General features: G+C 34.3%; 1 protein-coding gene across 1 annotated transcript in view; it reads right to left on the bottom strand.

Moving 5' to 3' along the window:
* LOC131434954 (acyl-CoA Delta-9 desaturase-like) overlaps nt 1-15985 on the bottom strand; it is a 52657-nt gene extending 36672 nt beyond the window's left edge. Inside the window, exon 1 of the mRNA XM_058602301.1 lies at nt 15609-15985. The gene's annotated coding sequence lies outside the window, so the exon portion shown is untranslated. The remainder of the gene's footprint in view (nt 1-15608) is intronic.
* Nucleotides 15986-16573: the final 588 nt, after the last annotated feature.

Below are 16573 nucleotides of genomic sequence, written 5' to 3'. Positions count from 1 at the left end.
GTCCATTGTTGTGCTATTTCCAATGTGAGCCCCGTTCGACAAGTTGGACACTACATACCTGTAGAGTACATCTACTTATCGTAGAATAACAACACATTTTCTTTTTATATGAAGAAAACACCAAATTTTCACACTATTTTTGTAGGAAAGTAAACAACAACCCACATTATCGAAATGACGGAATGAGCAATGAGTTCTTATTCGACTGATCGTTTCTTGAAATTGTTTGCAAAAAGTTGACAGAAAATATTTATTATTTTTATCAAAATATTGATTGAAACAGCCCTATCCACTGAGAAAAATTAATTGTCTTATTTTGTAATTCAAGCAACAATATTTGCAATTCCAAACCGGATTTTCTCTTTTCATAATTTCATTAAAATAAATCATAATATGAAACCCAAATTTGGTCATTTTCATAATGACGAATCTAACCTAGCCAATGGTGCCAGATGTTTTCATAAAAAAATTACAAAAATATATAAAACTTGTATTTAATTGTATTCACAAACAAAACGAAATTTTCTTAATTTATTATTGTTCACGAGAATTTCAATGTTTTTTGTAACACGTCACGGTTTTAGAATGAGAAATTCAATGAGTCGTCCTTTTTGATATCTTCGTTTATCACTGCAGAACTTACTGGATAATGCTAAGACGAACTTTGATATTTTTAATTTCTATCAACAATCGAAAATCAATACAACTGGTTTTTAATTCCAGGTCTGGAAAAGTTTCATAACGCGATGACACATGAATATCAGTTCAAGTTTAACTAGGCTTTAAATATTAATATAAAGATAACTGACATTCAATGCTGATCTTCAAATATCAGAACAATTTTAATAAGAATCACAAAACAATTTGTGATTTGTCAATAATTAAGAGACTTTTATCTCGTCTCTGTTACCCTGTCCTAAAAGATAGCCCAAGTAACAAAGTTTGAATTACTCTTTCCTACATTTTTTTTAAATCTGTATAAATCTGTATTAAATTTAAAAACCTGTATTCTGCATTACATCTGTATGTGCTTGTAGAAATCTGTAGAATACAGATAAATCTGTAAGAATGGCATCTCTGAACCTAACCCAGTTTCCACCGTAACTGCTGTCAAATCGATTTTTTCAAGTTTCAATGAAGTGTCTGTAAGTTATCTATATCATTCTTTAAATTTTTGAAGTGGAAAATGCACCCGTTTTTCATAAAATTCGTTCTCTTTTGTTTCGTTCTGTTTTCAGACTACACTGAGGTCTTTTTTATGCGTTTTTTTAGGTGACTTTTTTTATGCGAATTTTCAGAGTTATGCGGTTTTTTTTTATGCGAATTTTCAGAGTTATGCGGTTGCCCTTCTGCGGTCTTTTTTTATGCGAAGTTTCAGAGTTATGCGGTTTTTTATGCGAATTTTCAGAGTTATGCTGTTTTTGTTATGCGGTACGTAAATTCGCATAAAAAAGACTTCAGTGTACTTAGATTGCAGTTTGTCCCTCTCTGTCGTAATAATTTTCGTTGTTCAATAGCATTCAGATTACAAGCTTTAAGCATGCCAAAACTGCAAAACAATATAATTGTTTAAAACATTTAAATCGTATCTGAATTACTCTGCAAAACTGAAAACAAATCAATTATTAGAATATTTATTGAATGATATATATTTTTTATTGTTGGCTCTCTCTTATGGCAGGATTATTCTACCACACGAACGAACAGCTGTCGTTCCTCTTCCAACGCCGTTGACCTGAAATTCGAGTCAGTTTCGAACCTGATTCTTATATCGATTTCGATTCCATCTCCGTTGCTAAGTGCGAACCCAATTCAATTTCGTTCCGTTCCTGATTTATCAAGCGAAAACGACATAAATCATTCCAAGAGGATCCAATGCTCTCGAATAGTGTACCCTTGAGCACAAACTTTTGATTTAAGATCACTGAAATTCACTTGAAATACTCCCCACGAACTCTATCCTCGCTACCCAATTGCTTCCGACGGAATCGCTGTATAATTAATATGGTCAATCAAATTTCTGTCATCTTGATCCGAGTGCTAGAGCAGCTAGTACACGCTCTCGTTGATACTACCTGTCACGAAAACCTGTCCCAATTTGAAATTCAACGAAACTAATCAAACAAAAGCAAAAAGGATACACAACGAAAACCGAACCGAACGTATATAATAACAGAAAAAAAAAACGTGAAGAATTATCGGCCCTATTTTCACGGTCGCAAGGTTTCGGACTTTGGCAGTGGCATGGTAAGAAACCGAAAACCTGTTATCATTTTCGACACTGACATTCTTCCCAAGAGCAATCACATAAAATTTGGTAGAATCAGGAATCCAAATTAGATGAAATTCAAGGCCTACGTGATCTGCGTCGCATACATCATAAGCAGCCTCGCTCAGGAGCTGCAGATGAATTATGTAGAATAACCTGACGAAGTTTTATGGCTCAATAAAAAAACGAAATGTCCACCCGCAGATCAACAGCTTCCGCCGGAGCCATGGCGACGATTGGCGTTTGGTTGGCGTTGATCTGGTTGGAGCCAAAGTCGACTCCGTTCGCACAAATGATTTGGCCGTTCGGGCTTCATCAAGCTGATCCTACAAATATTTTAGCGCTGATCATAACGGTGTCAGATTAATGGAGTGTGACTCTCTGCTATGCATAATGAATCATGCCTTTGTTCTGTATTGATAGGAAAATTTCAACCAAGTTTACATAGCCACAATATACAAAATCCTACAAGATTGCAACGGGCCGGGTATTGCGTCGATATTTTTCATATTACCTGTTCTGGGTTCGATTACCAATCCCGCATTTTTTTTTTGAATATGCACTCACGCATCCAAGAAACAAAAGGTATTAAAGTTACTCCTAGAACTAGATCCATAAAGAACCATCGATTAAATGTCTTAGGTTTTATCAGTGGACCCCTCCTGAAACGAAATCTTGGGTACGGACCTGCTCGTCACTGCAATAGAATCCTGAATGAAAGCTCAAACGGAAATTTCCTGTGAAATCTGCACAAATCTGTATTACATTTAGCAAATCTGTACAAAAACTGTTTTCTGTATTAAATTGTGGTTTTCAGCTTAGCATAGAATGCGACGGAATCGGCGCAGAATTGCGAAATAATGAGCGTCAGAACCACAGATGCCAGGTTGCAGATTTGCATATAAATTTGAGTATTTCTTCTGTTAGCAGACTATGCAGTTTTGCAGACTTTTAAAAGGTTTTTTCAGGCAATTGTATAATTTACAGACATTTAAAATTATGTAGGGCTTTTTGTTTGTTCTTTTTTTCTCGTCAACTTTACACAATTTAACACGCACTGGAGCATTTCCAGTAAGCAGACGCGCAAAGTTTTACCTGGCATCTCTGCCAGGAATTGAATAGTTGTTTAAACCCCTTCGCTGTCCGTTGTATTGAAGTTGATAGCATTTTAATATCAAGTATTAGACCGAATAGAAAATTAATGTTCCTAGTAAAGCAGGAAGTTTCGAAGACAAAGACGTCGATTGTATCATTGTATAATTAATATGGTTACAAAAACTTTGTCATTGTAACGGTCCATTTGAAAATAATTTTTGTAACTTGTGCTCCCGAAGGGGTTGAATCGATGCGAATGAAAGTTTCGCTATTTTGCGATATGCTGTTGCTATCTTGTCGCATAGCAGTCTTTGCTAACCGCCAGTGAAAATTACTATATTTGCATGCGCATGTAAAAATCTGTATAAATAGCATCTCTGAACAAAACTACACGGAAAATAATAACTACCTATTATTTGACTCCTTTTTATTCAATTTTGAGTTCTTTTGAATCTTTTCTTTCGTTCGTTCCTTCAATTCTTTCCAAAATTCAAAAATCAGAACAGAGTTCCGTGTTATTTTTTTAGAAATCTGTCTCTGACTCAAAAAAATATTTTGAATTTGACTGGGTCTACTATACACAAAGAAATTTTGACCGGGCTTCATTTTCAGTGTAAGCAAAAAATAAAAAGGTCTCACCACCTATCGTATAAAGGTCAAAACCGTAAAGATCTGACAAAATCTGGGAAAATTAGTAGAATCTGGTAAACTTTGTAAAATATGGCAAAAGATTTGATTAGTTAGAGTGTCTGGCGAAACGAGAAAAATCTGCATTTCCATCTAAATCTGGCAACCTGGCAACGCTTAGGCAGAAACACCCAACAGCGAGAGTTTCATTCAATTAGCTTAAATTAATGTCGTTTTCGCTTGATACCAAACCTAACCCAGTTTCCACTCTAACTGCTGTCAAATCGTTTGTTTGAAGCTAGTTTCGACCTAGTTTTAACGTTGTTGAACTGAAAATCGAGTCAGTTTCGAACCTGATTTTAATATCAGGTTTGATCAAACCCCCGTTGCTAAGTGCGAAATCAACATAGTTTCGTGAAAAGTGTTTGTTTGATGAAACTACCCCGGGTCAGTTTCAGTTTTCTCAAGCGAAAACGACATAAGTAAACCATATCAACCTGAAATTGAGTCAATCAACTGTAGAGTAAATATAACTCATATTTAAGTATTTTCTGCACGTGCTTTACGGAAACTACCTAGAGTCACTTTACATAAAATTAGGTTATTGAACGGAACCCCAAAATTGGGTGGAATGTATCTAAAATTAGGTTATTTTGCGGTTTCGTGTAGCAAACACATTTTGTAATTAAAATGTCATTGATGACTTCACGCTAGAAAATAGTCACCGAGGGTAGGAATTATATATTACTCATTTTCGAATGATATATGAAAACGTCAAAATTGGAGTACACGCTTAGAAAAAGCTACTCAGAGTTCGAGTACTAGTTACTCATTTTCAAATGATCAATGATAATGAGTAACTCCAACTCTTAATTTGAATATAATGTAAGAACTCGTTTTTATTCGAGATCAGTCTAACAGTCGTAATAACCATTTGTTGCTACAGATACTATTTCAAGGGTGAATCGCTTAACACAAACGGTTTTGTGTCTGCAAAAACCGGAATGATAAACTGTGCTCTTGGTTGTGACATCGACGCAGATATTGTGTCAAGGAGTGCTCCGTATTGTGCTTCAGAATGGAAACGAATATGCTCAAATGTGTCATTTATTAGGAATAAGTATCTGATTGGTGCCTGAGCATTACTAACATGTGTGTTAAGGTGCGATTGATACACTACTCCAAGCGACCGCCACTTGATATGATGTCTTGAAGTTAGCAATCAATTGTTTACGGAATAATAAAGAAACACAGTAGGGTTAAGTGTTGAGTGTTAATATTTCAATACAATATTTTCGGAAAAGGATCAATTTTTACACAAATTTTGTACATGTGAAATAAAATGTCACTGGGTGCTAATTACTCATTTTTTGGCTCATGTACAAATAAAGCATTACTTAGTAAATGAGTAGATTTTACCCAAACATCGTTTCCAGTAGAAGAACTCAAATTTGAGTAACTAAGGAGTTGTTCTAAATTAGAGTTGTTCCACTTTTTTCTGTAGACAAGTTGGATCTTACTCATTTTTGAGTAACTATTTTTAAACGTGTAACATAAGTAACTTCTGGCCAAAATTTCAATATTTTTTTGGAAGCAAAATTTGAGTAACCAGTGTCAGATTTAAACCAAAATCTAAACTTATTAGTCAAATGACTTACAGTCAAAACTGTATTAGTTTTAGATGTATAATTTTTGTCAGTTTTTAAATTTAAATCTGGAAATTATAACAAGTAAACACTTGCAACTAGATCATTTTTTTTCAAAAATCAAATCCGGTGCAAAAGTATCTCTTTAGTTACCACTCCAACAGCGTTTTACTCGTGTTTCAAATATAGTAAAAATAAAATGCCAGGGTATACCAGTTTTAAATTTGAAAGTAGAACTGTACGAACAAAAAAAACTAAAACGGTTGTGGGCATAGAATGTTTCAGTTCCAGTTCAATTAAACGCCTCCTCAATGAAATTTCCAGCCACTGGATTTGGTCAGGAGTGTTTTATTTGCCGTAGGGTAACGGCTCTCTATTTCATCTCATTTGTAGGGGCGTTACCTCAAAAACCAGATTTAGCCACTAAAATCACTATAATTATTTCATATTTCTGCCTAACTCACCTTGCTCCACATTGGGAATGGATTCACATTTATTTGAAATCAAACTAGTATTCAAAAACCCGCTTAAAGCACTTCTGACATGTGCACTACTCTGCTCCTAATTTCATCTCAATGGATTTTTATTCATCCTATCGTTGGTCCTACCCTATAAATTAGCAATGGCGACAGCAATCAAAACAAAATATTGCACTATTACACTCTCAGGTTCAAAATATCAGAATTTTCCTTAAAAGGGGCCTAATGCTAACTATGAGATAACACACGATATTTTTAGAAACAAGAAAAATCATTTCGACGTTTAAAATTTTTTTGATCGTTTTCGTTACCTTTCGCTTTAAATTTAAAATTTTCTAAGGAGTTAACTTGGAGAACTTAAAAAAAACAAAAAAAAGAATTGTTACTATTTAGGCATTAGCCCTTCTAAAAACTAAATGCAGAGCCAGATATGCCATTTATACAGATTTATCTGTCTTGTATAGATACGCGAACGCAACTGATTTAAATCAGAGTACAGATTCACAATTTACAATTTTTTACAGGTTCATAAAAAGTGAGAATAAGGCTTTTCTCTCTGAATATTTGATCGCAGTGATTCTTTAAAATTGATTAATCAACGGACAAATCCCATGTTAAAATGGGAATCTTTTGTGCAGAAACCAAATGAAAACAAAACGTGAACCAAGTGAAAAAAATTCATCTCATATTTTTGAAGAATACCATTGCTTGTCGGATAATTTTTGAAGTTTTCAATCGTTAACTAAACAAGTGGCAAGTGAACATTACTAATTATGAAGTCATCCAGTATTCAATGGTAGTGTAATTGTGTGAAATAGTGATCATCTTTAGAAGAAAACGTTTCCAAAATCGAATGTGATTTTATTTTTAAATGAACAAAAAAACGATCGCTGAAGGATTTCGAACTATTTTTTTTTAAATGGGAAAGTGTGACAAAAACCTAAGGGCATATTCAGTAGTGTTGTAGTTCTAGATGCATAATTTATGTCAGTTGCAAAATTCAAATCTGTATTTTATAACAAGAAAAACTGGCAGCTCCAGCAGTGTTTTACTCGTGTTTCAAATATACAAAAAATAGAACGGCATCGTAGACCAGTTTTAAATTTGACAGGCGAACTGGTCGAATAAATAAAACAAGAACGGGTTGCTGGGGATACGTTTGTACTAGTTTCTGCTCTATTATAGATCTTCCATAAAGAACTTCTAGCTGCTGAATTTGCTCTAAATAAACATTTTAAAACATTTCACAGTTTGGTTCAGGTACATTGTAAGATATTATTCATGTTCAAAGTAATGAGATAAACGGATAAGATGGAAACAGAGCTCAGATGAAATAGGGAGCCGGGTGGAACGCTGCTGGGGTTGCCAGTTTCATTCGTTATAATTTTCAGAACTAAATTTAAATACTGTCAAAAATAATGCATCTAGATTTAGCATACTCCTAAACATGTTCCGATGCAGTCGAGCTCTGAATGTCGTTGTCTGGTGCCGGAAAGAAGAAATGGTGTCGGTTAATAGCTATTTGTAAGCACATCAATTTCACATTGACGTGTTTGTCGATGACAAACTGTGACGCGTTCTGCCATCCGAGCCGACGTTTGTCGTGGGTAAAATCACAAAGTAGATTCGAATTACCCTCGCGAGAAGAATAATTAATTAGGTTCGGAAACAATTCATTTCTTTTCTTTTCCATTATTTAGGACGTGTCTCGGTGACGTCCAAACGAACCGATCGTAACACGCCGAATTCATTCATGAGTTCGTTCTGCACCAACAGGAACGCCAATTTGAAACAGTTACTGCGGAACATTTAATTCTTTAAGTATTGCCGGTGGATGTAAGAAACTAAGCCGGCTTCAATAACCTTCCACACATGGTGTAGGTCATCGAGGCATTAAATATCTTCTCGTAACGTGGAGCCCCCCGGGCGGACATGCTCCGCTCAGGATCCTGATTCTGTGATGCCTACGTAGTGTATTAACTACCTCATAACCGACAGATGACAACGAAAGACGACGAAGAAGCGGATAAAAAGTGAAATTTCGAAATTGCACGGCCGTTTGCACTCTGACCATTGGAAATGCTCTCCGCATCAGCTAAGGGCAGCTCAACGTTGTCATATCGGTGGTAAACGCATTCAACCGGGGCCAGAGTGCAAGGCCTACTTGTTCCTTATGAGGGACAACCCAACAATTTGCAGAATCTGATCATCGGCAAACAGGTTTCATGTGATATTTTCGATCGGTCCTTGGAGAGAGCAGAAAGCCATTTTTCCATTTCATTTACCGACTTTATAAGCTCCGGTTTAGAATGATAAATTGAGATGCACATCGCATAGGGTCAAACTTCCGAATTCCATCTGATGACTTCTAACCTATCGGTCTAAGCTGAGAAAATTCATACGGAATAAAATCAAAGCACTTTTTATGATGTGACACCCTTCAAGCACCATGAGACGGATTTTTACACCTATCGCATTCAAGGCGATTCAGGAGGTGGCAAGATCAAACTTTACAACCGTCTGTTTACTTTCCTTGAAGCTTAGAAGTAGAGAATGACTAAATGCATCTCTCTTTCAACCAGGTCTGGGTAAATCCGCGTGAATGAGGAAAAAACGATTCATCCAACCTGTGGACATACCTGTTGAAGTGTTTTACAATCGTTTTTTGTCATGTTGTCCAGGTCGGTCGTCGCTGGATTGGGGCCCCGAGGAACGAGCAAGTGCCAACGATGCTGACATTACCCGTGCTTTTATCGCCGTGCGAAGTTTGTTGATTTATGGAATTTCTCCTTCAACTGTAGGTGTTTCGATATTTCGCGGAAGTGTTTATGTTCCGCTCATTTTAGTATGTATAAGATCGTATCTGTTGATTACGTATTTTGAAATTTTGATAAAATTATAATTTATCAATTCATTTCTAAATCCAACCAAGAATTTCTGAGATTTGTGAGGGTGGGTGAACCTCACTTTTACGAGTTTGATATATCATTTCTAGGTATTGCTATAAATAATAATCATCAAACCTATCCTGGAGAGTCGCTGAAGCATTGATGATCAAGTTTTCACATGTTTTTGTATATTAGTATTCATTTCATGTATATTAGTATTCATTTCATGAGTCGCTGAAAAGTTGGTTGGATTCATCACTCGAAGAATCCAGCCAACTCTTCTGCGATCGCTGCGCTGCTCAAGTGACAAGCTTCGAACTAAACAAGGGTGATAATTTTGAGATTTTGCTTGCAGATTTCAATTGAAAACATGCTGGTTCCTAATATTTTTTTCTCGTAAATCGAATACTAACATACAGAAACATATGAAAACTTCGGTGAAAATATATTTAATAATTCAGTACCACTCCGTGGTAGGTTTAATTGATATTTAAGGAGATATCGTAAGATGGAACATTAAATTCGAAGAAGTGAGGTTGGGTGCTGTTTTCCTATCTGAGAAACTCTTAGTTTTATATGATTGAATTTAAACTAAGCACTAAGGAGCTCCCGATGAACATTAGATTAGGTCCTACGAGCATATGACAGTTTCTCTTTGTTTACTTTCTATCTCAATTACTACGGAATATTCTTGTATTTTTCTAAAATTTCTTCATTTTTTCCAAAATGTAATTAAAAAATGATGGGTTTAGTTATTATTCTCTGCCTATAATTAGCATTCCTAAAAGTACCGTAATCATCGAAAGAGAACGTAAATAAAGAGAATTTTCCATTTGCACTTGAGACCTAATCTAATTTTCATCCAGAATTGCGATAATTCACACGTTTTTTGAACATAACTCATGGTTTGAGTAACGATTACTCGAATTCATAAACTAGAACAATATGTCAAAATTTGAGTATGGATTTGAGAAGAATTTACTCAGGCCATACATTAGAGTGAGCACAAATATACTATATCTCGGTTAATTTTTCAAAAGGGCGTATAAGCAAGTGACAGTTTCTCTTCGTTTACTTTCTCTTCTATTAATTACCAAGCGGTTTCCACGTTTATCACTCAACTCTTTGCCGAAACTTTCGACTTTCAAACAGAATAGTGATATTAAAGAAAATCTTTTTAATCACATCACAATAATCGAAAGAGAGAGTGATTAAAGAGAAACTGTCACTTGCTTATATGCCCTAATGAAAAATCAACCGAGATATATCAATATGGATCCCTTTTGCGATTCATGAGGGACATCACAGTAAAGTGCGGTGGCAAAAAAGGTTACTAATACACTACAATTTTTACTGCACATATGACAGTTTTCCTAATCAGTACACTGAACCAAACAACTCCAAATATATGAAATAGTTCCCGATATACACTGCACGAGCAAATAAGCTGTAAATACGGTTTAGAATCGCAATCTGATACGAACTCGGATGAGAACATTCTGTTTTTATAAAAAATCCCTATTTATGTAAATAGGTGTGAAAAGTGCATGCAGAACTAAACAAATTAATCTTAATGTTAGTTCCAGAATTTTACCAGAATTATGTACAAAAATTTCTTGATTTAAAAAATTACGGTTACGGTGATATAAATAAATAAATAAATAAATGCTTCCAAAGCAAAACAATTTAGTATATGAATAAGCCGTAATTCGCCTCAACGAGAGCTATCAATTGAAGTAAAAGTAATAAGTATAACTTATTCTTTTGCTTACTGTGTTGCACCTATCATACCATTTATTAAGAATTTTTCAGTGCTAAACAAACTTGAATGAAAATCAATTACTTTTTAGAAAATAAATATCGAAATTTCAAATTTTGACTGAAAGTTTAAACTATTCGCAAAACAGTTCTCAGCAAGGGGTAGATCGCTTAGTATATGCACTTTTAATTCATAGACAATTTATAAAAATTACAATTTTCTTTTACATTCTAACTTTCCCTGAGTGAAAAGATAATGTGCAGCTAATTTAAATTCAATGTCATGAACGCAATGAAAACAATTCGCAATCAAAAGAAATTGTAATACACCGTTCATTTCATTTTAATTTTGTTCTATATATCAGAAGTGATCCGCCAAACATTGCCTTCACAGCCTATTGGTTTCGTCTTGTCAGCACTATTCATAACATTCATGAGCAAAGTTAAATACTACTTCATAACTTTTGAAAGTGAAGACGATAGGCCTAAAAGAGCGTAATTTTACATTATTTATAGGTAATATTAACTTTCGTCAGGAAAAACACATTTAAATATGAAAATGTTCACATCTCTATGTGGGCATCATGCTCAATTATTTTTGAAATTTCACTTCTGGGTGCACGCTAAACGCAAACTATTGAACATGTCTTAACTAATAGCCTTTTCCGTCACAAGATGGTGTTACTGTGATGTCTTTTCCGATTTGTATTGAATTCGTTAAAGGGATTCATATTGATATATAATATATTTGGTGAGCGTTGAGTTTTCAAACACCAGAGTGAAAAAAATACTTCTTGCAGCTCAGTGCGTTCTCATTCTCGGAATATTCTTATCGAATTTAGGAATGCAAGGATACGTCGTTTTTCATTGCCGTTTCTAGATCCGGATTTTGAAACTATGAATCATCAATCATAGATGTTTTCAATAGAATTTTCTGTGGTTTCAATCATGCTAATTGAGAAGTCCAACACAATGTTGACTCCAAATCGGTCAAAAGGAAAAGGTTTTGAATCATTGTTTGCGCATTCCATTTAAAAGAAAGAAAAATGATTTTATATATAAACATTAACGAAGAATAATTTATTTTGAGTGTGAGAAACTCAAATTTTGAGTTAGGCTCATTCAAATCTTGAAAAAAAAATTGTTTTTCTCATTTTAAGTAAAAAATACTCAAATTTTGACAGCTTCGTTCCTTAACTCAAAAATGAGTAGATAGATGGTAACTCAAGTACGTGCACTTTCTATGAATTTTAATGGTATGTCACTCAATTTTTTGCAGCTGTTTCTATTCAAGAAGGACGAGACTCACATTGACAGCAAATAGAGGAAAACATCTTTGAATGTTTTGAATTGAACTGCCTTAAAAAACATGTTTTTTTTTCAAATTCCGCTTATAGTTTAAACAATATTTCAAAGTTACACTTTTTACAGATAAAAGAACATATATCAAACTTCATGAAAATTTTTTTTTCTGTTCCTTTTTCCAATCTGGTGGCTCTGAACAAAACATATAATTATAAAATCAAAAAGAAACCATATTGATGAAAAAGACCCCGAATGATTTTCCATTTGTTGCATTAAAATAATCAAAATATTGTAGAAAACTTCAATTTTGAGTTAGTAATGGTTATCTCATACAACTGAAATTTGTATCATAAATTGTTGACCATATTTCCAATGATATGGAGAAAAAATATGTTGCTGCGTTAAATACAACAAAAGATATTTGCGATTAAATTCTACTCATTCTTGTACAGGGTAAATTTTGAAAAGGCGCCCCATAGTAAAGTAAATCGTATTTACGACGAAAACAACTTGAAAACTAGATTTCTAGTTGTCACTATTTCTATAATATTGAAATATGGTCACTATTTCGATATAACACAGATAACAGATTTACAGCCTGGAGCGATTTTTTTTTCGAAAATCCGTGGAAACTTCAAATTTGTTATTCGTTCGAAATAAGGAGCACACAACTGCCATCTACTTCACTATTCGCCGCGATATTTCAAAACGTTCCACTGCGTTCCGGAACGATAGATAAGCTCTCCTGTCTGTTAAATAAATATTTCAACAACAATTTGAACACTCCTCACACGATTTCTCTTATTGTACAAGATAGCTGTATTTCTAAGTAGGCTAATCAACAATACAACAAAAATTTTGCTTAGAGTGAATATGGTCCCCAATATAGTGGCGATCGCAGTGACATCTGCAAAATGTCACTATCATCACAGTTTGAAAATTACTTAACATCAACAGAAGTTAAGTAATTTTCAAACTGTGATGATAGTAAAAAATGAGACGGGAGAGTGGTGTCAGAGACACATCCACACATCCGAATATCGATAATAGTTACACATACTAGTTGATTGACTAAATGTGAATTTTTCAAACTTTCAATGTATCACACACGAAAGCAAAAATAACGGGGTTGTGTAGGGGACAGTGCCGATTAAATCAAAGATTCAATGTTCAAATTCATTCATTTCTAAATGTAACTTGGCAATGACTTTAATCTCAATTACTTATTAGTAAAACACGTCTCGAAAATACAAAATATATAGAGATTTGACAAAATATCCTCAACCCGAATTATTAATTATAAATTGAACTAACTTTGTCTGTTTTACTAGCGAACAAAAAAATGTAAACCCACTACACTCAACCACCGGAAATATTCCGTATTTCTGAGGGTCGGTTTTGCACGATACACTTTGTGCGATGATTCGTTCAATTCATGCGGTTAAAATTGTGCGCGCCCTACTTTGGCATTGAATTTCCTTTCCTTGAACCTTAGTGCTTGATCATACCAAACATTTAAGTAAACTTCAATTTGCGTTTCCCTAACATATCCGGAGTAATTTTGTTTTAAACCGTTGCATCTTGGGAGCGGTAGCATTTAGGAAAATCTCGATTATCATCGTGAGTTAAGTCAAACATTATTTAAAATAAAAATGTCAACAATTCAATAGAGTATTACTTTTTTCATCCATTATATCTCCATCTGACTCATGTCCAATCACTACACGTTAGATGCACATCTCCTCCGAATTGGACTTCCTGAGACTAATCATTGTGCTTGTGGCGAAGGCTACCGCGATATTGATCATGTCGTTTGGACATGCGTGGAGTATCGTGATGTCAGTTCTCAACTAATAAATTCTATGCGTACCCAAGGTAGACCATCCAAAAAATTGTCCCAGTTAGAGACACTCTTGCTAGTCGTGACCTTCCATACAGGGAACTGCTTTATCATTTCATAAAGACAATCCATTAGTTCATCCTATAGCTAAATTTGAATAGAAATGATGTGCTGATACAAGCAAATTCGAAATAGTTTATGAAATTATTAACAAAATGTATAAAAATTTCAGCATATTTTATAATTTATAGCAGCTAACCGTTTTGTTTAAATAATATGATAATTAAACATAAGAGGAATGTTTTATTAAATACAAATCGTTGTGCCTATATTAGAATTATATTAGGATAAGAATTCTATGTAAAAGTGATGCCACGGAGAAGGAAAACTTATGTAAATTACCTTAAGAAATAAACGTATGTATGAAAAAAAATCTCCATCTAGACCTGTAAGACAATAATTTTTTTCAATTATAAGCAAGTACATATCGAAAAATCGAAAACAAACCCAAAATATCATTTGCGATGATCGATTTTTTAGATCAATTTTCGAAATTTAAAAAAAACACACAACAGTGTTCTTTTACAGTGTTTTACTGTTCTTAAATAGCCCCAATAATTAACCAAAACATAGCCGAGGACACAAAATCAAGTAAAACAGCCGTTTCTGAAATATATGATTTTAAAAATTTCAAAAATTGTTCGCCTAACCTTTCTTAAAAGTGAGTGAATTATGCGTGTGAAAAATTTGTGATAAATAAAAAAAAAATACACAATATAAATTTAAGGGAAATTCGCGAATTCCGCTCTTAAATAAGACGTTTTCTTTATGTCTGATTTTATCATATAAGTATTACGATTCGATTAGTTTTTCTAACCTATCAGTATTTTTTGATGCAATTGAAAATGTTTCAAAAGAGTAAATTTGATCACTACATGTTCCAATCAAACATTCAACAGAAATCAATAAAAAAGTAATTATCTATTAATTTCATATTGCAAACGTGTTGCTAAGTTCGTTTGACATTTTTTCAATAAAAAAATATTTTCATCACGCAATTATGAAAATGAAAAAATAATTTTATTTAGTTCAAAAACTTTTATTTTAATTTAGCAATTCAAATTCAAATGACAAATCATAGTTTAGAATAAAAGTTTTTATTCAATAACAAAGAAATTTCTGGAAATCTCACGCATTATAACAACCTCGTCTCATGCGACGATCACGTGTATAACAAATAAATGCAAAAACTTCAAAACACTAACCTATCTAACTCCAAACTGCGTGGCTAAGGAAAAAAACAACTAATATTTTGTCCAAACGATCGTCAATAACAATAAGACGAATAATAATAATAAAAACATCCACACATCAATCTGGGTTGAACGGTTGGCAAGAAACGGCAAACGGAAGCAGAAAAATTCGAAACATTGCGCTACCTTTTCGCCGACTGTTGACCGTTTCTCGTCGTTTCGTTCTTGATTACGTTCGAACGTTTGACGTTTGTTTAGCAAAGAACCCGAAATCAACAATTCAGGTTGGGCACAAAACAAATGTTAGCGCACGAAAAGATGCAACCTGGCACCTTTCCGGGGTCGCACAAAATTCAAAACGGAACACGGAAGAAGCGACGATTAGTCAGCCTTCTGGTCAACCGAAATTGTCGTAGGGTAGGTCTCCACACCGTCACCGTCTACTTACCTTTCGTTTGGAAATTTGTCTACAGAAAGCCAAATTGCACACTTCACCAAATCACCAATAATTGGAACTTGTTGCCACCACTGTGGAATGCCAGGAACACCTTTTCCAGGTATGCAACTATTTCATAAGTCAATTTCTTCGAATCAATAGTGACTTCCTTGGAAAAAATAGGCACTTTTGCACTGTTCCGAATTTCGAATCCTGATAATTGTTTCGTTAGAATTTATTCCTTTGATTGTTTTTTTTTATCGCCTTATCACATACACGTATAAAACAGTCGATAGCACTTTAACTGAAACCGAATAGTTTCACAAGTTCAGTTCCCGAGAATCCGGGAAGAAATCCTATAACCTGTACACCACGGAATCACTAGCCGGAATAATCGTAGTCCACTCGGCGTAGGGGTCTTTTATAAAAGTTTTGCTTTACTCGCGGAATAAAACGCAAACCCACACACATCGAAGCAATCGGCGGTCTCGTACGCGACTACCTGTAGATAAAGGTACTTCTTCTATTAGGTTTTGCACGAACATGACATAACCTCACAAAAATGAACAGAATGAACTTTTTTTGACAGTCGAGGTGTACTTGTTTACAGTTTAACAGTTCATCAGAAGTTCATCGTTGGAATGTAAAAATTGCAAGTCGCCTCACACTCAACAGATTCATACATAAATCGCTCCTTGATGCTGGAAACACATTAGGTTTTTTATCGTGACGACACAAATGAACAAGTATTCATCCTTGACAGTTCAGCGGTACTGTTTACAAACAAGCTTAAACAAAAATCGAAGAGCACATCTAAAACAATCATCTTTAAACTTTGCAACTAGTCACTTTTATTTAATAAATATCAAAAACGAACCGTATTCAATCGTGAACAAATGTTTTAAACTTTTATTTAGGCGACACGGACCGTAAATGGTCTGATCCAATTTGTCAATAAACAAACAAAAGAAATTTCT

The sequence above is a fragment of the Malaya genurostris genome, chromosome 1, assembly GCF_030247185.1.
Source record: "Malaya genurostris strain Urasoe2022 chromosome 1, Malgen_1.1, whole genome shotgun sequence".
NCBI classification, from domain to species: Eukaryota; Metazoa; Arthropoda; class Insecta; order Diptera; family Culicidae; genus Malaya; species Malaya genurostris.
The sequence above is the reverse complement of the archived record's forward strand: the minus strand, read 5'-3'. Positions and strand labels throughout refer to the sequence as shown.